Raw genomic sequence first — 22,236 nt, 5'->3', positions numbered from 1 at the left:
TAGAAAGTGTCCGACTTGCTCTTTTTGAAACGTGCTTTGCGAGCTGAGAGCACTTGGGTGATCTCATCTGCAGTCTGGGCAAGATTTGGGGACGTAGTTCGTCCAAGCCAGGACATTTGAACACATGTACTAAAATCTAATAGTTTCAAGATGTCTTGCAGTGTGCAAGGGTTTCCCATACCTGCCGTTGATTAAGCCTCCTGACAACCACATGATATAGACCAGGCTTCCAAACCTGAGCAGGTGTCAGAATCTTGATAGGCCTGTTAAACAGCTTCCCAGGTCCCACTCTCAGATGTTCTGATTCAGCAGGTCTGAGGTAAGACTTGACAACTCGCGTTTGTGACAAGTTCCCAGGTGATGCTGATGCTGCTACAGGGATGACGCTCATCATCATGAGGCCCACACAATGAGAACTACTGATAGGAATTACTGCCTCTGTTTTGTGTAGGAGGAGATGGAAGCACAGAATGACACAGCAGGTGAGGCCTCCGTCCTCAGCCTCATAACCTCACCCACTGCTCCCTCCCCATCAGGCTGTTTCTCACTCGATGCCGGAGTTTCCAGGCCAAAATTCACTCTTCTGATGGAGAAGGCAGAACTCACTTGGGGGCCACAGTATCTATCCCTGTTCCATCCGTCTTCACCTCCCCGTCAGAGCAGGCAAGGACCGTGCCCATATTTGACCGTTCACTTGCTTTATTTATAATCATCACACTTCTCCTGCAAATCCTTCCTGGGCCACATGCCCTCATTCCCTCTTCCAGATGTGCCATTTTACACCTGAGCTCAGCAGACAGTTTTCTTATGATTCCCCCCTTACTTCCTCTTTAGGGCCTTGTAAAATTGTGCACTCAGTGCTTGGCCGCCTTGCTAGAGCCATTCAACCTCCAGGAATGGTACCGATTATTTTTTCAAGCCCCTTGACCCCTAGCAGGGGCTGCACAGTGTCTCTCACTGTAGTGAGCCCTCCCCAGTTGGTTACCACAAACTCATGCTGTCCTCATTTATTCTCAGGACCCATCGCTTCCACCAGGTTTACTCTGTTGGCTGGAGTTAAGCCCAGAGTAGTAGATCCTGCTGTTGCCTCTTCTACCCTCTGGGAAATGAAATTGGCAGACCAGTCAAAAATATGTCAGATACTTTGGATTTCCTCTGAGGGGACGTCTCAGTTGATGTCAGCGTGGTGACATCAACTCATTCCTCTCAACAGCGCTCATTCCTCTCAAATGCATGATCTTAGGTGAAAAACTTCTCCACTTCCCCATTGACATGAACAGTGTGTAGTAGCTGTGACATTTTTCTGTCATGCCTGCATTTCTACTCTGGGCCAGCTGGGGGATTACTAACACTCTTGCAGGCCCTTCCCTGAGCCAAATGCCTCTGATCTCCTCTCCCAATGCCTTCCAGATACTTCTGGGCACTGACTGAGAGAACATTCAACCAGAGAGAGGTTCCCTGGGCAAACAAAGCTTCTCCACCTTGCCCCAAAATAGAGTTAATGTCTTTGCATTCACAGACACACACACACACACACACACACACATCATCTCCTTGATCTCAGCAGCCCCATTGTTGTCTGTTGCATATCCTGGACTTCTACGTAAAATTTTGTTGGAAGAAAAGATTTAGTACAACCCCATTGTTTTATTTTATAGAACTAGAAAGTGGGGCTCAGAAATTATTTACACAAAACTTCACTGCCAACCAGTGTCACAGCCAGGGACACTCTGCTGCCCTCTCTTTCTTCGTCCTCCTCTTCCTCTTCTTCTTTCCCTTCCTTCTCCTCCTCCTTCTTATTCTCGTTTTTGGTATCCTTTTACCATACCCTATGGTTTCATAAGTCACCTTTTCATAAAGCAATTGTTGTTAGTTAGATGTAAAACAACTATTTAAAAAAGTTTTTATATATAAAAAACTTGGTGAGATTCAACATTTTTAACTCCAAGAAATTAAATGTAGTAGGTTTTCCCCTAGAGTGGACCAGGCTATAGAATTTTTCCTTGGTGAGTCTTGTAAAACGCCACCTCCCACCAGATTCTCACGATCCATTTTTCCTTCCAAGGCTCTATTTGTCTACATAGCAGAATCTGTGCCTTAGCGTTCAGGAGCAAAAGCTCTTGTGTTATTTTTTTTCCCTAATCAAACTAAGTTAGGCTTGGAATACCCTTGGCAAGATTGTTTAGATACAGATATCAGCTTTTACTGGGCCTCTCCTCTTTTACAGGGTTTTACAAGAGTCATGGGCATGGGGTGGGGAGATCAAGACATCCATACATTCTAGGAAGTGCCCTGGTTGGTCTCAGTCCGTTGTGGTTAGCTCCGAGATGCTCCTGGTCCAAGTCCACATGGTATTGCTAGGCCAGGAAGCAGGGCTCCTGAGCACTCACAGGGTACACTATCGTCTGGCAACCTTCATAAGTCCTTCTTTCCGGGTGCCATGACCTTGATGTTTGGAATCAGTCTCCAAGCATCCTTGCGCCGCCCCTCTCAGGGGTCCTAACCATCTTGAGGTGTCACGTGGAAGCACCACCTCTACATCCTTCGCTGGTCTCAGAAATCACCCTGCCTTCAACTTCAGATCCCTCCATTGTTTAGATGCCATTTTTTTGTGACAATCCAGCTGTTTTCTTCTATGAGCCTGCTTTCTAAAAAATGGAAGATTCTTATCTTGTCCCTGGAGTAAGCCCAGAGCAGCAAGTCACAAAGTCCAACTTGCCCTCTTAAGAGGGAAAAAGAGGGGGAAACCCCACACAGAAATGAGGCAGAGTCACTATCTCCTTCTGTGTGCTAGGCTCCTGGGCTTCTGCTACCTTCCAGCCAGTCCCTTGATGACATCCATGCGGGCAGAAAGGGATATCACGTCATGCTGATGCTCAGAATCTCTGGACCATGGCTGGGGGCATGCACACTATGTGTTGGGCTCTAGGACAGAGGTCCTGCTGTGGCCCACTAGCCCTTTCCAGCATTCCACCTAGGGGCAGCCTTTTCCCCTTACTCCCCACCCGGGGCAGCCATCTATGGGGCTGAGGGGGAGATGAAGAGCTTTTCTTATGTGTCCCACCCTCACAGCCAGATTCTTTATCCTCTCCTGTGTACAGCCCTCCAATGTTCCAGGACTGCAGTCAATTCCGATTCCCTTATGAAGCATTTGTTACAGAGTCGTTAGCGTTAATCTGTGGCATTGTACAAATTTTCACCATCTTGCCCTTCTCTCCCGCCAAACCATCAGTTCCTTAAGCAGGGGATGGGACTTGCTCTTCCTTCATCCCTCCATGCCCTACACAGGTGCGTGTGGAAGACCTACAGAAGATACACAATAAATATTTTGATTTTCATTATATTATTGGAAAAAAATCCAACCTCGTGTCTACAAAGGTGTTCATTGCTCTTACCTCCTGGAACAATGACCATTTAACCTGTGGGTCCTGCCACGTGTTTCATGTTCTGAATTCTTTCTCTTCTCTCCTCCTCATCATGTCAATGCTTTAGCTCTTTCCTTTGCCTGACTGCCCCTGAAAGAAACGGAATGAATGTCATATGTTCTCATGGAAGAGAGCCTCACAATGCAACTCACCAGGGGTGTGGGGAGGGGACAATTGTAGCAAAAGCTACAGGCCATTGGGGATTTATTGTTGAAGGAGTACAGAGTTTCAGTTTTGTTAAATGAAAAGCGTTCTGGAGGTGGATGGTGGTGATGGTTGCACAACAATATGAATGTGGTTAATGCCGCTGAACTGTATGCTTCAAATGGTTAACAGTGAGCATGCAATGTATATTTTACCATAAGTAAATAAAGAAAGCAAGCTGTAGGCCTGCTATGGGAAGAATTCTCAGCACTACCACCCAGCCCTGCCCCCAGACGTGGGGGCTGGGAGCAAGAGATGCTCAATTGTGACATGTTTTAATAAAATATGCTAAATTGTATGCTGGTAGCATTAATAGCAATCAGGCTGGTAGAACATGGGATCTAATGGCTCATAAATGAGATGCAAGTTCATTTTTACAGGCCCACTGTAATAAACTAATTATTTTGGAACTCTCCAATTATGCATTTTTCAAAAAGCTGAACTGCATTCAAAACATGTTATGGCTTTATAGATCTTGTCTGTAGGGAGAGAAGGCGGTACATCTGCTCCACAAGTGCCCAGGGAGAGAGAGACAGAGAGAGAGAGAGAGGGAGTCACAGGCAATAGATAAAGAATAAGCCAGCTGCCAAATGACAAATGTAGTGAAGGAAGACAAAGAGCTGTCAGTTCCCTCATCAATTACGGCCGGTCGCTAACCCACGAGAGAGCAAATTGCCGCAGCCATCAGAGATGGCTCTGTTAGAATTATGGAGTTTGAGATCTCCACTGATTTATTCAGTGCCTGGGGTACAGAAGGGTATCTGTTGCTTTGGGATTAAGATTTCTCTGCTCAAAGTCATCGAGAAGCTCAGGAGTAGCCCGTCGATGTCAGAAACACTCTGGCTCTGTATCTCCACATAGAAGCAGGCGTCTGACAGGCCTGCCAAACACCCCAGAGACTGCTGACATGCCCTCCGAGGCCTAGGGTGAAGCTGCGGGCACATGCCGGGATGGAGCTGATATGCCAACCCATGCTCAGATGTAAAGGGAGGGCCTAGGAGGATAGAATGTTTGCATGCATTTGTGAAGGGCCCACACATCCACCTGGTTACCTGCGTGGCCATTTGGGTTTGAATCCCATAGAACCACCTCCCCCACTGCATAACTCTTGGGACAGGGAGTGAGGTGGCTTCAAGTTTATTCTTTATATCTTTATAAAACATTATATGCTCGTCGCAGAATAATGGATACAACCGCTTCACAACCATAGGAGGCATATCGTTGGTCTCACGGCTTTTATTCTTCCAATGAATAACTGAGCCTTTTCATCTCTTATTAGCAGGACGTCTCGCTTTTCCTCTTGAAGTTTCTCTTCTCTTTGAATTGTCCAAAGATGCTGGGGGCTTCCATGGTCCAAAACGGGGGGATCTGACATGTGCACTCAAGAATCTCTGCCTCAGCTACTACCATCCTTGCACCCATCACATGTTAGAGCCGGGAGCTCCCTGTGGTGCCTGATTGCTGAGCGTCATGTCCCCACTATCTGACACCAAAATTGCCGACCACTCATCACAGCTTCACCAGGAAAAAGACCTTTTCCTCTCAGCGCAGACCTTGGGCAAGGGCCCTGAATGTGGGTGACCAAGATCACAGACCCCAGAGCTTTCCCACACACCACCGCTCTCAGGGTGCCTGCAGTGGCAGGGTGCTGGGTGTGGGTTGGTCCTATAGTCCCAGAACCATTGTCTGTCTTTTATCCCCAGGGACTCAGCACTGGCAGCCCCAGAGTTCATCCTTCTCAACCCTCAAAACCAGTGTTACATTCAAATCTATTTCTACAGTGTCTCCCACCACTTCTCAGGAGGAAGCCCCCTTCAGGGAGTCAAGAGGATCTTTCTAAAGGGGAATCTTTAAGTGAAATCCAGGGACCCACAGAATCTTTTGGAGAAACAGGAGGTGCGGGCGATTTGCTACCCTCTCCCTCCAGAGGAGAGGAAAACCCCACGGATTCCTGTCTGTTGGACAGCTCACCACCCTACCCACAGACGAGAACATCCTGCTACAGGCTCTCCTCCTCTTTTTCTAAATCTCCCATGTAGAACCATGTGCCAATGCTGTATTTCTTCTCCTCCAAAATACAAATTTTTTCTGTTTTCATAACATGTTAACACTTCTAAAATTCAAATGTGTATGTAATTGAACCATACACACATTCTTTAAAATTATTTTACACCAGAATATTGTTACAATTTGAGGAATTTTGGGGATAAACCAAATAAATGCTTTCAAATACATGAACGCATTGTTTGTTTATTTCCTTTTTCTCACCAAATTGGGATCAAATGACTCATGTGGTTTGTACGCCACTTTTTGTACTTGCTGTTACATCATGAGCATGTCTGTTATTATTAAATATTCTTCCAGCTGATGATATCACAAGTTTTACTCAAAATAAACTGTTGTGCTGATGTTTCTTAATTTAATTGTCCATTTGCTTATTGTTGAACACTAAAATTGCTTTTTTTTCCAAGAGACTATATATGCTATAATATTCTTATATATAAATCTTTGCTTGCATCTTTATTTCCTCTGCATAAATTCCTAAAAGTGCATTTACTGTCAAATAATAGGGACATTTTAAAGACTTTCAGTAAATACTGCCAAAATACCGTCCAAAGACCTTTTCTTTATTTACAAGAGCATGACATTACTTATTTCTCTACATCTGTGCTAGCCTTGGTTATTAACATTACAAAAATAAGTTTGGTAATTTAATGGTCTAAAACCATCTCATTTTAATTTGTACATCAGTTATTATTAACAAGATTGAGGATTTTTATGTATTATTTTCTCACCAAATACGTTTCCTCTTTTGACAATCTCCAGTTCTTGCTCTTTGTGCACTTACCTAATGGTACCCTATTGCTTTTCAGATCAGTAAGTACGAATATGTACAAAGGAGCCCCCTCAACCTACCACCACCGTCAACGAATAAACAGGATATTAGAAATGAGGATGATACCCTCTATGTCCCCCTGGAGGTAGCATCGAGGGTGCTGAGTCTGGTCTCTGTCTCTAGCAGCCAGCCCAATAAACGCTGCATGAATGGATTCATCACAAGGAATAATAACAGCCTTTAGAGGTCATATTTGTTGCAAGCATTTTTCAGCTTATTTGCCTTTAAATATCTATACGGACATATACTTAGGGTCTTTCCGCTCTCTTTGTGGTTTCTTGCACTGCTTCTAAACCATGAAGGTCTTCCCCATCCAAGGGTGTGTTAAATATTCAATTCTATTTTCTGTTCATCTTCCCACTGTTTGCTGTTTCACATTTAGTTTTATTTCTCATGTTCTTAATGGAAACCAAGCCGCTGGACCAGACCCACCGATGGGTTTTTGAACCAAATGGGTAGGTAAACAGTCCCCTTCACCAGGGAGGGCACCTGAGGAGGTGGCTTATTGCTCTGCGTGCCTGCCTGGATATGCTGCCAGTTGGCCTTCCAGAGAGAATAATTTTTAACAGCAGGCTGAGCTCCCTCTGCCAGGAAAGATGTTATAAACACCAGTCCTCTCCTCTCAGTATGGGGCTTCATACTAAATCAGTTAATTTTCCTGCCCCCACCTGAGAAGCAGGCTGAGCAGGGGCTTTATTTACAAAGGTTAAACATTCCTTTAATTGGATTGCTGGCATTTAAGCCCGGAGGCCTCTCCCCTGCCTCTTTGTCCCCCTCATCCGTACCTGGAGAAGTGCCTGAGAGAAATGCCAAGGGAAGATTTCATTTTAAAAAGGAAGAGATGAGAAAGGTCCCTTTGGAGAATTACGTTACAACTTGGAGCCACCACAAAGTAATGAACTGAATCACAGAAGGTCCCCAGCCGCTCGGCTGTGGAGTGGAGGAAATGCGAGAACTCTCTAGACTGGGGAGAAGCAGGGTTTGGAACACGCATGGCCTGTTCTCCACGAAGCGCTGTTTCACGTACAGAGAATGAGGTTATTTTCAAAGACACATTCATCTTCTGACCATCTGAAAGCGGTCATAGGTCTCATGTTGACACAGAGAACACTGGCAAGAGACAGGACAAGATTTCAATCCATGCCTAGCCACCATCTGGTTTGTGACAACGGGCATGTCACACCCTCACCAGGCCTCAGGTTCCTCTCTTGTAAGTAATTCCTAACTTCCCCTCCCATCTCTGACACTCTGTCCGTCCTTTCTGTCTATCTCAGTGATACTGATAGTTACAGAGAGGGTTCGTCTGCTACGGGCAGAGGAAGGGTACAGGACAAATCCAGAGCCGTGCACACTGACATGCTCTGCTCCATGACAACACTGTGTCAACTCAAAAGGTCAAAGGCCTAACTTCCTTGTATACAGGTTAAAACGAAGAAGCAAAACTCTTTCAATTGGATTCAGCTGTTGATTCCCTAAGCCAACAGAAGAGGAACAAAGAATGAAGAAATTTCTTCACAGGAAAATCAACACAAACAGCGAGCCACAGAAGGAATACATGCTCGTTGAGCACAGGTTTGGGTCAGGCCTGTCCATATACATAAGATGGTCCACATTCTACAGCTCTATAAACTCACATTGAGAGACCCCCTGCCCAAGGGACTGGGTGCTGTATGAGGCCTGGATCTCTTCTGTTGTTGTTGTTTTAGGTTTTGTTTCTGCTTTTTTTGTTTTGTTTTTTGGTATATCCTCAGTACTTAGTACATTGTAGGCACTCAGTAACTATTTCTTGAATAAATTACTAAATTTATTTAAATTGTCCTAAATCCAAAATAAAACTTGTAGGGTTAAATCCTGGTCCCTGTGTCCATCAGGATCCTGGCAGGTACAGAGGGCAAATTCAGCTGGGGTTCTGAAGAAATGTTTTAATGAAGAGACTGATCATAGAGGTATAAGCAGTGTTAGGGCAGCAACGAGGGGTGTTGAGGCATCACCCTGGGCCAGAAGAAGCAAGAGGAGTAGAGTGCCATGTGAGGCGAGTTGAGAGCTTGAGTTGGTCACAGAAGAGAAGCCGGAGAGAAAAACAGAGCAGGGAGGAGACTAGGGGAATGCCTGCCCAGTCTCTCCTCCCACACTGACATTCTCTGCCAATGCCTTCCGCTGGCCTAATGCAATCAGCAACCCCAGAACCCAGGGGACCAGGCGATGCCCTCCAGAGAGATCAGCTTTCTTGGACAAACAGCTGGGCAAAGACAGGCAGAGAAAGAATCTGGGAGCAAACAGAATAGTCAGTACAATCTTTTTAATACATACCTCAGCCTCAACCTCACTGTGTTTTCCAAAGGGCATTTAAGAGCAGTAAATGCAATGGGAGATGGGGACCCCAGAACCGATCACCCCAAGAACCTGTTTCACTTCTCCTCATTCAAAGCATCTAAATTATATCCAACTATTTTGAGAGTTGAGCTCATCAATGGCATGGCACAGGGCTGAATGTAAATAGATGAAATCTTTAACCTAAAAGACCCAGAACATTTTTTGTATTCGTTTCACATCTGAAGAATTTCTAACATCATCGCTTTTCTTGTCTCCCTGTTCCCCCAGGTTTTCAACGGCTCCACACAAACTTTGGCTGACTAGATTCTATCCCCAAGGTGTCATGGATAAAGTCCTTTTAAATAGCCTCATTTGTGCACATATTTGCCTATCTTTCCACTGTTCCCTCAAGTCAAGGAGTCCAAGGTTGAAACTTCTCCTTTATCTTTCTCTCTTACCTCTCACTTATCCCCACGCCCATTCTATTTTCCCAGTGTAGATCTTAAGTGTTTTGGAGAATGTAACCCAACTGACATCAGGGACTCTGAGCTGTAGAAAATACAAAAGGTCATCTCACCTAACCGCCCATCTGAAGCTTGGGACTCCCGTGCAAGGGTCATCCCTTGCTTAAACTCTGGGGGTTCTGCCCTGTGATTGCTCTGTTGGGATTTGTCAGAGATACCATACACCATCCCTATGTGCCCCGGATAATTAGAATATCATGTGTCCACAAGATCATAGGTCCAAGTGTCACACAGATTGCGTCACAGCTTAAAGCTGCTGCAGATCCTTCCCCTGCTCGGGCTCCACTTGAAACTGGCAACCACTGGGTTACCCAGTGAGTGGGTCAAAACAGCATCCCCGGCTGTGTAACAGACAGTCTCTAAAATCCACAGAGGCCCGTTAAGCATGCAGCTCTTTCTTTGTGGTGGTCAGCATAAAGTACATCAACTTATCTCTCACTGGAAAAATATATACCAACCAGTTTATTGTAGATAAGGGGGGATTTCCGGGGTAAGTTGCTGGAGGCTGTGAGTCAGAGTTCTATGTGGATGCATGGTCCGTTTGTGTACTCAGTCCCTCATGGGAGACTGTGATACCATTTTGCTGGGAAGGAAGGATAGACCTTTATAGATTTATATATGTACATATATATGTATGTCTGTATGTCTGTCTGCCAATCAGTCCAGTCCCAGACCACTTGAAACCTGAAACCTGAAACCTGAAACTGTGTTTATGTGGCAAGTCCCTGAATCTTCCTGGGATTTGTCTTCTATCATCTGGCATGTATGCTTTACTAAGGCAGAGGTTATCAAACTTCAGCATGTACTAAATTCACCAAGTGGGCTCGTTAAAACCCAGATTCCTACATCCATTCCAAGGGTTTTTGATTGAATAGCTCTGAGGTGTAGTCTGATAATTTGCATTTCTTACGTGTTTCCAGGTGCTGCTGCTGGCCAGGGACCACATTTTGAGAATCACCGTACTAACTCATCTACCGTACCTGCTGCTTCTTGCTCACTGGATCCAATTAGCACAATCTCACCAATGTAAAGCCCTGATGTGATGTTCTGCTGTATATCAAGACGGCAAGATCCCTCCAGACTGTTACGTCAGTGAAGAGAAGAATCAACCCGGGTCTGAGGTCAAACTGTGAGGGTACATTGCTGCCCCTGTCATGTGAAAGCAATCGTTTACTAATTTACTGATAAGGATAGTAAAAGAAAGCTTTTGTAAGGCAATAGCTGGGTACCAGGTGTGAGGTGGGAGGGAGGAGCTATACTGATTTGCTCCAGCAAAACCACATATCTGGAACAATCATTTTAAATGGAACTTCCAACTTGTTATTTTTATGATAAACCACAATCATTCTCCAAGATCCATCCACCTTCTGCACAAGCCAAAAAGAAGAGTCAAAGGGGATGTGCTGGAGTCGCCAGTCTGTACCCTTTAAGACATTTACGACGGCAGTAATCTCTGCCATTCTCCTAGAGTTACGAGGGTTTTATATATGTGTGTGTGTTATTTTATATACATATTATTATATATACATATATGTATACATGTATGACATAATATGTATATATAATAATATATACATATATAATATACAAATATTAATATAATATTAATATAATATTAATATAATATTAAATATTAAATAAATTTAAATAATTATATATACATAAAATATATATGTATAATATATAACATATGTATTATATATGTATAATAATGTATAACATTATTATAATGTAATTACATGTATTACATTATTATAACATTATTATAACATGTATAAGATTATTAATGTATAACATTGTTATACATATACATTACATATTTATATGTACACATATACACACATTACATTATTTATTGCAATGATAATATATACATAATCATACTGAATATACTCTTCTGTGCCTTGTTTCTCTTGTTCATAATGATAATATTGATCCAATAGTTATATATTTCAGTAGTTCATTCTTTTTTATTGCTGAATAACGTATGAATATACCACAATTTTTATAACTATTTTCCTACAGAAGAACATTTGGGTTTTTCTAAATTTTGTCTACTATGGAAAAAAGCTGCTATGGATATTCTTGAAATATATATATTTTGCATATATTTATATATTTCATGTATATGCCAAACTAATCTATGGTGATAACAATTAAAGGAGTGGTTGCCTCTGAGAATTAGAGATTGGCTGGAAGGAGGCACAAGAACATTTTCTGGGGTGATGGAACTGTTCTATATCTTGAAATCCATTAGACTGTATTCTTAATATTTGTGCATTTCAATGTATGCAAATTTTACTTGAATTTTAAAAATATGAAAATAAAAAGGATTCAAAATAGGATAAAGACGAGGCCAGTACTGTCCCTTTTGTCACCTTTGCATGAGTTAGATAGTGTTCCCTCCAGGAAGATGTAACCCTATGGGCACATGGCTTCAGGATGAGTGAACAGTGACTTTGAACAAATTAGCAAAAGGAATCTCTTCCTCTAGGTAATGATGTGCATGGCTTGGATTTCAGCTCCTGTTCGTTCCATCAGCCAGGTGCCCTTATGTAGGATATAACCTATACACCTGCATATGGCAGCCCTGGGTAAAAGAGTTGTAAATGCTTGTCACTGATGGCCCATAATTTCTGCCATGAGGGCATCAGTAACAGGGCTCAAAGCACCTTTGGCTGCAGATGATTATTCTCTCCTAAAGACCAATTCTGCTGCCTTGGACCAGTATTCAGATCATGAATGACTCTCATCTTCAGGCTTACGGATAATATTAGCATGTAGCTAATATCTAGATATTACTTGGCTCTATAATTTATAGAAAATAATAAATCTTTTGATTGGTTTCCGTCTCATTGTCATAGAATTTATCATTTCTATTTTTATTTTTTTTTGAGGAAGATCAACCCTGTGCTAACATCTGCTGCCAATCCTCCTCTTTTTGCTGAGGAAGACTGGCCCTGAGCTAACATGCGTGCTCATCTTCCTGTACTTTATATGTGGGATGCCTACCACAGCATGGCATGCCAAGAGGTGCCATGTCTACACCCGGGATCTGAACCTGCGAACCCCAGGCCGCCAAAGTAGAATGTGCGCACTTGACTGCTGCGCCACCAGGCTGGCCCCCCATTTCTATTTTCAAAAAGAGAGTTTTAACCCACAGTTCGGCTCAAAGAGGAGAAACAGCTCATCGTTTGGTAGATGCTAATATTCACAACACATATTTCAACCCACAAAAAAAAGTGTTTTGTCCTATTTTATGGGGCAAAAATCTCTCTTTAATTTGATCCAATATATTTGTCTCTCGAACCACAGTAAACCTTACAAGTCCTACCTCTGGGCATGAACATAGTAGGATGGACTTTTTTAATAAGCAGCTGAAAGAGCAACACATAATTCAAAGTTTTTCCTGTATTTGATTATAGTGATCTAAAGGGGAGATCATATTAGTGGAACCATAATCACCCAATCATTTGCAGAAGATAAAGTGGCCAACTGGAAATGAATCAAGCACCTACATATTATGCGGCAAACCTAATTGTACATTAACCAAACTGAAGATCTATGTAATTACTCTATCATTTGTTTGTTTCCCACGTTTGAGCTTTCCTTGCTAACAGGAGGTAAAACAGCCTGGTTGAACAATCCACTCAGTGACCATGATAATTTTTGTGTAGCCCACCCAGTGCTTTCAATTATTGCCTCGTCCTTGAAATTTACGTAAATTATTCTCCAGTTGTTATTGATCTTCTTATTACAGTAAAGTGATTAACTGCCTTTGGTAAGACAATTTTAAGTTTCCTCTTTTGCTCAATGTTTTAAGGACTCATCTTGTGACTCCATCACTTTGGTGTGGGACAGCTGGCTAGATGGAAGGGATCTGGCTCATTCACTGTGTCTGAATAGCAATCAGAACTTTGGGTACAGAAGGAAGCACTTAGCAGCTGTAGTCTATGATGTTCAAGGTATCCAGGAAGGAAAACTCTTCAAAAGCCTTGAGAAATGAGTTTGGGTCAAAATGATGCAATGAGCTGAGAAATGGAGAAATCTCATTTCAAATTAGAAATCCTGATCGTAAGACATAAATCAAAACAGAATGGTTGAAGATGTTATGGTGGGAAGCAAACAGTTCATGAATCGGGAGCTTGATTTATGTTTCTGTCCCATCACGCCATGCAACCATTTAAGTGGCCGTCTTCAGATCTTCCCGTGAGTTGCTCCATTTCCGGGAAAAATCAATGAAAAGAATCCATATGACGACAAGTATCTTCCCTGATGGGCCTGAATTTCTTCATCAGTAAAATGAGTGAGAAAAAGGGCCCCTCACTACTTGTCCTTTGATAAAATTTAGGTGAATCAAAGATTTTTGTTTCAGACTTACACTTGAATAGACTCAATTCTTATTTACAGTACTTACTCATCTCAAATATATAATCAGTGTATGGTCATTTTAGGAAAGAAAATCAAAGAAGAAAAATGAGCAAAATTTTTAAATCACCCATTACCCTACTATCCCAAATTAACTACTATAATTATTTTGTATAGTTTTCTTTCAAGTACTTAAAACTTTTTTATTTGTTCCTTCTGTAAATATTGTTTTGAAACCCTTTTATTCATAATTAATATATTCTGAGTATATCCTTTGTCTATAAATGTTTCCTAATCATTATTTAATGACTGTATATTATCTGATTATATAAATATATAACTTATTTAATCAGTTCTGTATTCCTGTATATTTGTATGTTTTCATTTTTTTGCTAATATAAATAATACCGAAATGTATATTCTTGAAATAAAAATTTTGCATATAGCTTTATTTCCTTAGAACAAAAATCTAGAAATGGAATTCCTAATCAGCATTTATGCGTATTTTTAGGTCTTTTAAATATCTCATCAAATTATCATCCAGAAAGTTTGCATTGCCGTCATTGTGTTGAACTTCCCAGTCATATCTATCACCATCATGAGATATTACTGTGTATATTTTTAAATCTTTGCCAAATCAATGGAAGAAAAGGAGTATTTTACTACTTTATTTTGTTTCCAGTTGATTACATGCAAACATTTTTTCATATGTTTATTTGAGAGCTTTGTTTTGTTAAGAGTAATTTCATTGCATTTATTTTCTATTTTGCTTTATTCTTCTTCTTAATAAACAGTTCTTTTCCCCAATCTGCCATAAAACCCCTTTTCTTCTTTGTAGGAGAGGTTTTATTTTCATATTCTTAATTAAAGAAGAAGGCCCCAAAACAGACATAAGTCAGTTTGGTCCTCACAGGCAAACTGCACCAACATTGTGAGTTTGAGCTCCTTGGGAGTCAGATGGTGAATGGCTAGTATAGCCTGTGGGAAGGAAGGCTGGCCTCAGGATCCTTCTCAGGCAATCCTGTTCCGCACCCTACCCCAGAACTGCTCTTCCTCAAGTCCGCAGTGGTGTCTTAATTGTCAAATTCCAAATCTCCCTCCCCAGCTTCTTAGACCCTCTGCAGAAATTTCTCTCCATTGTTTTTGACCACAGTTGCTTCTCTTGGCTTCTCTTAGGTTGATCATGCCTGTTTTTCCTGCCATTGCCTCAGTTACTCCCTCTTGGTCTGCTCCACTAGCTCCTCTGTCCATTCATCCCACACTCTCTTCTCCCTGGCTTGGCATCTGTGTTAGTTTCTTAGTTACCACGAACCAGGTGGCTTAAAGCAACATAAATGTATTGCCTCACAGTTCTAGAGGCTAGAAGTTCAGAATCAAGGGATGGGCAGGGTCTTGCTCTCTCTGATGGTTCTAGGGGAAAAGGTTTCCTCGCTCCTTCTAGGTTCTGGTGCATGCTGGCACTCCTTGGCTTGTAGCTGCATCAGTCCAGACTCATGGCTATCTTCTCCCTATGTCTTCATATCACCTTCCCTCTGTGCATGTCTATCTCTGTGTCTAAATTTCCCCTTTTTCTAAGGACACCAGTCATATTGGATCAAAAATAAATAAGTATTTATATAAATTGAATATTCCTAAAACTCTCACAAAGAGAAAAACTAACCCAAATGCTTCTCAAGTTCACATAATTTGGGTAAATCTTTGGTAAATAAGAGTAGTTTAATATGGTCGGTTTAATGAAACAGCTGTGTCTTCTGAGTTACTATGCATATTAAGCTGATGTGTGAAATATAAGTTTTAAGAATGGACTTTTCAACAATTATGTTTTATAATATCTGCCTTAAAACAGTTTCTGAAATTTTTGGGGTTTTTTTGAGAAAGATTAGCCCTGAGCTAACATCTGCCGCCAATCCTCCTCTTTTTGCTGAGGAAGTTGGCCCTGAGCTAGCATCCGTGCCCATATTCTTCTACTTTACATGTGGGGCTCCTGCCACAGCATGGCTTGACAAGTGGCGTGTAAGTCTGCACCAGGGATCCGAACCAGCGAACCCTGGCCACCGAAGCAGAACGAGTGAACTTAACTGCTGCACCACCAGGATGACCCCCTGACATCTTTTTAGTAATTTGCAACCTAGTTGTAGAAGGTTCATGGAAAATCATTAAAAAAGGAATATCTCATATCATGAGGTCTAAAATAGCTAAGATTGTACAGATTTACTTATAAGGTTTTTAGAAAATGAGCTCTAGTATCAACACTGATACAAAACTAGAGTTTGCTTTTTATTCTGTTAAAAAAACAAAGTTTTCTTGGACTATTGATTTGCTCTTGATAAGAGATTGTAAAAGTTTCTCTTTATCTTTTGAGTAATTTGTCTAGAAAACAAAGATTCTGTGCCTTATCAGAATAATTTCCTATGCTTTATGTTGACTGTGTCATGTCTTGATTATGTAAGAGAACCCATTCTTCTCACTTTTAAAAACACTAAGGTTTTTCTTATAACCATGATACCTCCTGTAGTTGGTTTTGAAACCTTTTATTGTTACTTTGGTTAAATAGGTAGCTGAGTTTTTTTCACAGTGATGTATTTAGTCAAATGATTCTGTTTAGTCAAATAATTCTATTTAGTCAAATGTTCAAACCTTTTGACATGTTGACAATTTTACTTCCCCAAAATCAAATTGTAAATGAAATCTTCTTGCTCTTGAACAGAGTTTGTTATTTCCCAGAGGGCCCCTGGAAAATCTCAAAGGATTTGTTCTTTCACCTTGTAAAATGAGAAATGTTAAGAAATAATTAGGTTTATTTAATATGTTCAATTGCATGACAAACATTGTCAAATAAGAAATGCTTATCCCTCCCTGGGTTGTATTTGTATGGGTAAATAATAACATAAGTATTTCAGAAATTGTAGAATTGTAGTTCCTAGAAATTTGTCAATGTCCTCACTTTCCATGATATGACCTGCTGCTGCATTGCCTGATAGTAGACAAAAACAATATAATATAGTCAGTCATAAATCTGGTTATTACTTTAAAAGATTGCGTGTGACAGAAATAAATAGATTTTCTTGTCAATTGTGTCATTTTTATAATGAACTCTCATCAGATCTTTAATCACTGACATTTTAAGTCTTTTGTCTCCACAGATTGTTTTTGCTTTACTCTGATCCTTCTCTGGAAGCATCTATAATCAGCTGTAGGCAGAATGCTTCATCTCCAACAAAAAGCAACCATCTCAGAGACTCGTGGAAAGGACTGTGGGGTGCAGGCTTCTGACGGCATTGCTTGAATAACTGTAAGATCGCACCACTGGACAAGTAAGGATTTCCAGAACTCTAGTGGAGAAGCTGACGGGTTCATAAAACTGCTAACCCAAGATCCAGCAGAGAGATTAATCACATGGAACTGAATGAACTGATAAAGAATGATCATGATTTTTTTATGGCTTTTGTTTGTAACTTTGCTGGTTCTTTAATGCTCTATTTTGTAGATATAAGGAACTCCCTTCTCTTTTCTCTTAAGCTATCTAAAACTCACAACAATGTAGTGGATTATACTTTTGTAAACAAAAATAAAACAGTTATCTTTTCCTCCCTGCCTCATCCCTCCAGAATTCAGAAACTCTTTTTGCGCACTCTTCTTTTCACGGCAATATAGTTATTTACATCAGTTCAATGACAGTCTGTCTTCCTTGTAACAGAAGGTGACTGGAAACATTAGTTATGTATCCAAGGCTTTGACTGGAATGTGAGATTTGAGAATGATATGTATAGAATTAGGTAGGATTAGACAGTTTAAGGAACTAAGATTGACTTTATGGAGCCAATACTTACAACGTTCTCCTGGGAAAACCAGCCTGGTATCTGGCTTACAGGGTTCCCAGCCTTATAGGAGAGCAAGGAGGGTCATCTCTGGCTGGTCCAGGAAACTTAGGATACTTTGGGAAATTTAAGAATAGAGGAATTCACCCAAATCTGTAGGTACTGTGGTGAAGTCTGGTGGTGAGTCCTTGGCCTGGCTTCCTGGCCTCAAGAGGCTTTTAAAAGTCTAATCTGAGATTTCCTATGAAAAGTCCCAGCAAAGCAAACTTTAAAAGCTGTATGTGGTCAATTGCCATTCTTGTTGAACTTACGTAAATAGACTGGCCAATTCTAATGAGATCAGACTTATTTTGTCAATAAGAATAACCTTACTTTGGTTATCTTTGATCAAAAAGGGGGAGTGACTATAGAGAGAAATTTTACATTTTAGTGGAAAAGTATAGCACCTTCTTGTGTGTTATCAGGTCCCTGTTTATTGTCCTTGAGGTTCTGCTGTTTACGTTTGGATTGAACTGGATCCTACCATCTTGCACATTTTGTCTGTCCTTACCAAATTCTCAATTCTTCTAGTTTCCTTCAATATCTGGCTAGAACTCTCCAAATTGACATTTCCAAGTTTTCTCCCATCTCCTGACTTGGCATCACTAAAAACCGAAATCTGAAAGCCCAGATCCTTATGGAGACTCTAGGGTGTCTTGTAGCTGACCTTTCCCTCAAGATCCAAACAAACCTCGAACTGAACTAAAGCCCTGAAGCAGACTGAAGCCAGGTGACTTGACACACGCTTTAAAGGCCCCACGCCACGGTAAGTCACGGACGGGCAGCCTCGGAGCCCACTGCTGCTTGGGCCGCTTAGAAAGTTCACTGAACTCTCGCCTCTTCAACACTTTGCTCTGGGAAATAACCACGATTGTGGATAATCATACTGAAAAAGTCTCTCATTAAATGCCTGATGGTTCTCACCATCTAACAAATACCTTTATGACCAAGCCTCAATAGATATTTCAGGCTGTCCTTAATTAACAAAAAGTGGCCAGATGAGAAATTAACTTATATTGTTCTTATATTTCTTCTTTCCTTGAACAAGAGGAAGGATCGACAGAGACTCTTTCCTTAAGCGAATTTTAATTAGGCTCCTCTGAGTCTTCCTCTTGACTAGGCCTCGACCTTGGCCTTCCATATCTGTCCTGTCCTGGGCCTGCATCACCCAGTCTTAGCAAGAATCCTGCTATGCCAGTTTAGCGAGAGTCCTTCACCCTTGATTATCTGACCACTTTTGATGTCTGATCAAGTTCTTCATTCCCAGGGCCAGCCTGGTGGCACAGCGGTTAAGTGTGCATGTTCTGCTTTGGTGGCCCAGGGTTCACTGATTTAGATTCCGGGTGTGGACATGGCACTGCTTGGCAAGCCATGCTGTGGTAGGCGTCCCACATATAAAGTAGAGGAAGATGGGCACGGATGTTAGCTCAGGGCCAGTCTTCCTCAGCAAAAAGAGGAGGATTGGTGGCAGATGTTAGCTCAGGGCTAATCTTCCTCAAAAAAGAAGAAAATAAAAAGTTCTTCACTCCCCACATTGATGTCTAAGGCCTCTACCTGCCTTCAGCAAGAATCTTGTTAGACCAATTTAGCAAGAATGCCCCCATCCTTGATGTCTTCTCTCAGTAATTTTCCATCCACTGGCCGCCCCCCCTTGGCTGTAAATCACCACTTGTCCCTGTTGTATTCAGAATTGAGCACAGTCTATCTCCCCTAGTCTTGACTAAAGTCTTTTTTACTGTTTTAACAAGTGCCAAGTTAATTTTTTCTTTAACAATAGCAGCCACAGGAAACTAATACTCTACCTCTCATACAGTTTTTTTGTTTCTTTGTTTGGTTTTATTGGTGTGGCGCGCACACACACACACACACAAAATGGATGTCTGCAAAAAATAATGTTCAATGGAACCCTGCTTTAGACTGAAAAATCCAGCAAAAAAAGATCTACTGAACTGTGGGCTCTCCAATATGGCCGGCAATAGAGATGCAAATTATCCCCTTTAGAAAGCAACAAAGCCACTGTTATTAATCCTTGATTGCTTCTTTTAGTCAGGAAAAGTGACTGGGTCAGAAGCATAGTTCCAACTGGCACTTCCCAGAAGGCAGAAGGAAAGGCCCAGCAGATTCTCACATAGAACCTCATGTGGACTTGGGAGCCAGGAACGACAGACCCAGGATTCCTCTTGTAAGAATTTCGTCAGCACTGTAAAGTCTCTGATTGGAGTCGTTTTTGTTGTCCTTGTATATTTTCGCATGATGATCAGTCTTGAATCATTAACGTTAATGGGAGAAGGGCCTTGATGCCTATCTTCAGAGACAACAGGGACACAGGGAGCTGAGGAGCCTGTTTCCCACCAGACATGGGGTAAGAGGAGGCCCAAGGAATAGAGAGGTTGGCAACCGCTAAGGGTGAGTACAGCAGACCACGTCCCTGAAGCTGTGGCCAAGGACAAAAGGGGACAACAGAAGGCTGGTCTGGGTCTGAAGAAGACCTGTGAGAAAGGACCAGGAAGACTTCCTTCAACCTCAAACATCTACAATGAGCATTTCCAAGGTGGGTTGACAAAGACAAGGGGAAAGTCATTGTCTTCTGGCTCTAGGGGGACAATCACAAGGTGCTTTGAAAAGGACTATCATAGAAGTATACATAGGTGCTTGTGGAGGTACGCACATTCCATGACATCTGGCTTCATTCCGTAGTTAACAGGAATGATGGATGGTTATTAAGCTAGAGAATAAAGTACACAAGATGTGAGAGAAAGAAGATTACCTGCCCCTACCTGGAGAAGCAGGTAGTCAAGTTGAGGATTAAAGTCTTAAAAATGATTAAAGGGTCATCTGATTGCAGCAAAATGCATTTTTACCTTTCTCTTGCTCCCCTATTTCCTTCTCCTCCTCATCCCATTGGGGAGTATGACTTCTAGGCGGCACATCCTGGATCGTTGGATTATGACCTGCTGACAGCTCCCCAAAAGGAGAAACCATAAGGCTGATGTCCCTGAACTTCCTGTTCCCTTTCTCCTTCTCGGTCCTCCTCACTGCCCTCCCAAACAGGTCCATGAGGGGCAGCTCACTGTAGGATGAGTACGCGGGGCTGTAAGAGCTGGTAAACCAACTCGTGTGTATTTGCATTATCTTCTCCTCCTTCCTGTGAATCAGTTACAACCTCTTCGGCAACACGTCACAGGTGAGCCTGACTCAAACTGGCTTCAACAATAAGGAAATGTATTATCACACTCAAAAATAAACCCGAAAGTATGACCAGTAGCTTAATCATATCACGAAAGACCAAGGTTACTTCCTCCTCTCCTCTCTGCTGTGCTGTGTTCACATCTTTCTCAGGCAGGACAGGACAGACTGGGTGGGTGGGGTGCAGTGGGAGCTGCCCACAAGACTGCACACAAGAAGAGGGGTCCTGGGGCTGGCAGTAGGGCAGTCCTGAACGTTGTTGAAAGCTACAGGCCAAGAATTAGAGACAACAGTCCAGCCCAGATGGAAGCCAATTTGAACACAAACCAGTTTAACCACAAACAGCCAGTGAGATCTTCAGCCAAGGGTGGCTGACAGAATAAAGTGAGGAAGAAAAGGACACACGGGTGAGGTCAGATCAGGGTTTTAAGAAAATTTAAATCATTCCTGAGCTTGGGGAGTAGAAATGCTACTGTTAATATGAACCTCAAGTGTTGTGTTAGGATGGACCGCTTCTCTGATGGTGTTGTGGGGCAATGTCAGGAAAATTTACTCCAACTTTTCTTTAGCTCCACAATCAATTCTCTTTGTCTTGCAGAAAATGCCACATCCTTTTGTCCTTCCCCCCACCTCCCTGCCCCCCATAAGATGAATTGTGTGCATAATGATGGCCACTTTGTTCTCTCTGCAAGCAGATCCCCATTATATCTCTCTTCAGCTGGATCTCTGTTACTGATGACTGGCTCCTCATAGTGGAAGCAGGTGAGCTGCAAAGACCTCTGGTGTCTGTCTCTGTCCCCTGCATCCTGCAGTAAGCACCCAGTGAACAAAACGTTCAACCATATCCCTTTCCAAAGTCTAGACACATCTTCATCTTATCATGCCTCTCCTACTTCTTTGTTCTTTTGCTTACCCAGTCCCAAATTCTGAATTTTTGTCCTGTTTCTGGGCCAATTCTTGCCTCTAGACATGACGAAAATTGACATCTTTTGCTCCATTCGCATATGCATGAAGGGAGGCCTAACTAGCTTGCATGACTTATTCATACAAAAAAAAAAAAGTCAGTAACTTTTTCCAGAACAAAGAGAGAGAAAGGATGCATTTGTGAGCCCATCTGAGCCCATCAGAAACTTACCTCTTCTGAGATGACATTTAGCAGAAATGCTGGAACATGTCTGATTCACCCAGGATATTATAGAGAATCAGCCGGATGACACATGCTTTTGGGTGAGTGTTTTGTTCCCTTCTGAAAATAGACACTGGCTTTGGAGAAGCCCCAAAGTCCTTCCTCTTGGCTCCAATCCCACCCCCCACAGTCCCCACCTGCCTCCTTTAACAGTTACTCTCAGGCCTAAAAGCAGAAACCCAAAGCATGACAAATTCCTGGTTGCAGGAGATCTCAACCTTTCAGAGACTGTGTTTCATACACGTTCTTGAATACTAGAGCTTTTGGGAGCATATCA

General features: G+C 42.0%; 1 long non-coding RNA gene across 1 annotated transcript; it reads right to left on the bottom strand.

Annotated features, from left to right (window-relative positions):
• Positions 1–1,802: 1,802 nt before the first annotated feature.
• LOC103557615 (uncharacterized) lies at positions 1,803–22,034 on the bottom strand. Its single transcript, XR_546522.2, has 3 exons — positions 21,909–22,034; positions 3,396–3,515; positions 1,803–3,303 (listed from the first exon to the last, which is right to left on the bottom strand). It is a non-coding gene; the product is annotated as an uncharacterized lncRNA (long non-coding RNA).
• Between the last annotated feature and the right edge of the window lie 202 nt (positions 22,035–22,236).

This window comes from Equus przewalskii, chromosome 12 (genome assembly GCF_037783145.1).
Source record: "Equus przewalskii isolate Varuska chromosome 12, EquPr2, whole genome shotgun sequence".
In the NCBI taxonomy this organism is placed as follows: Eukaryota; Metazoa; Chordata; class Mammalia; order Perissodactyla; family Equidae; genus Equus; species Equus przewalskii.
The sequence above is the reverse complement of the archived record's forward strand: the minus strand, read 5'-3'. Positions and strand labels throughout refer to the sequence as shown.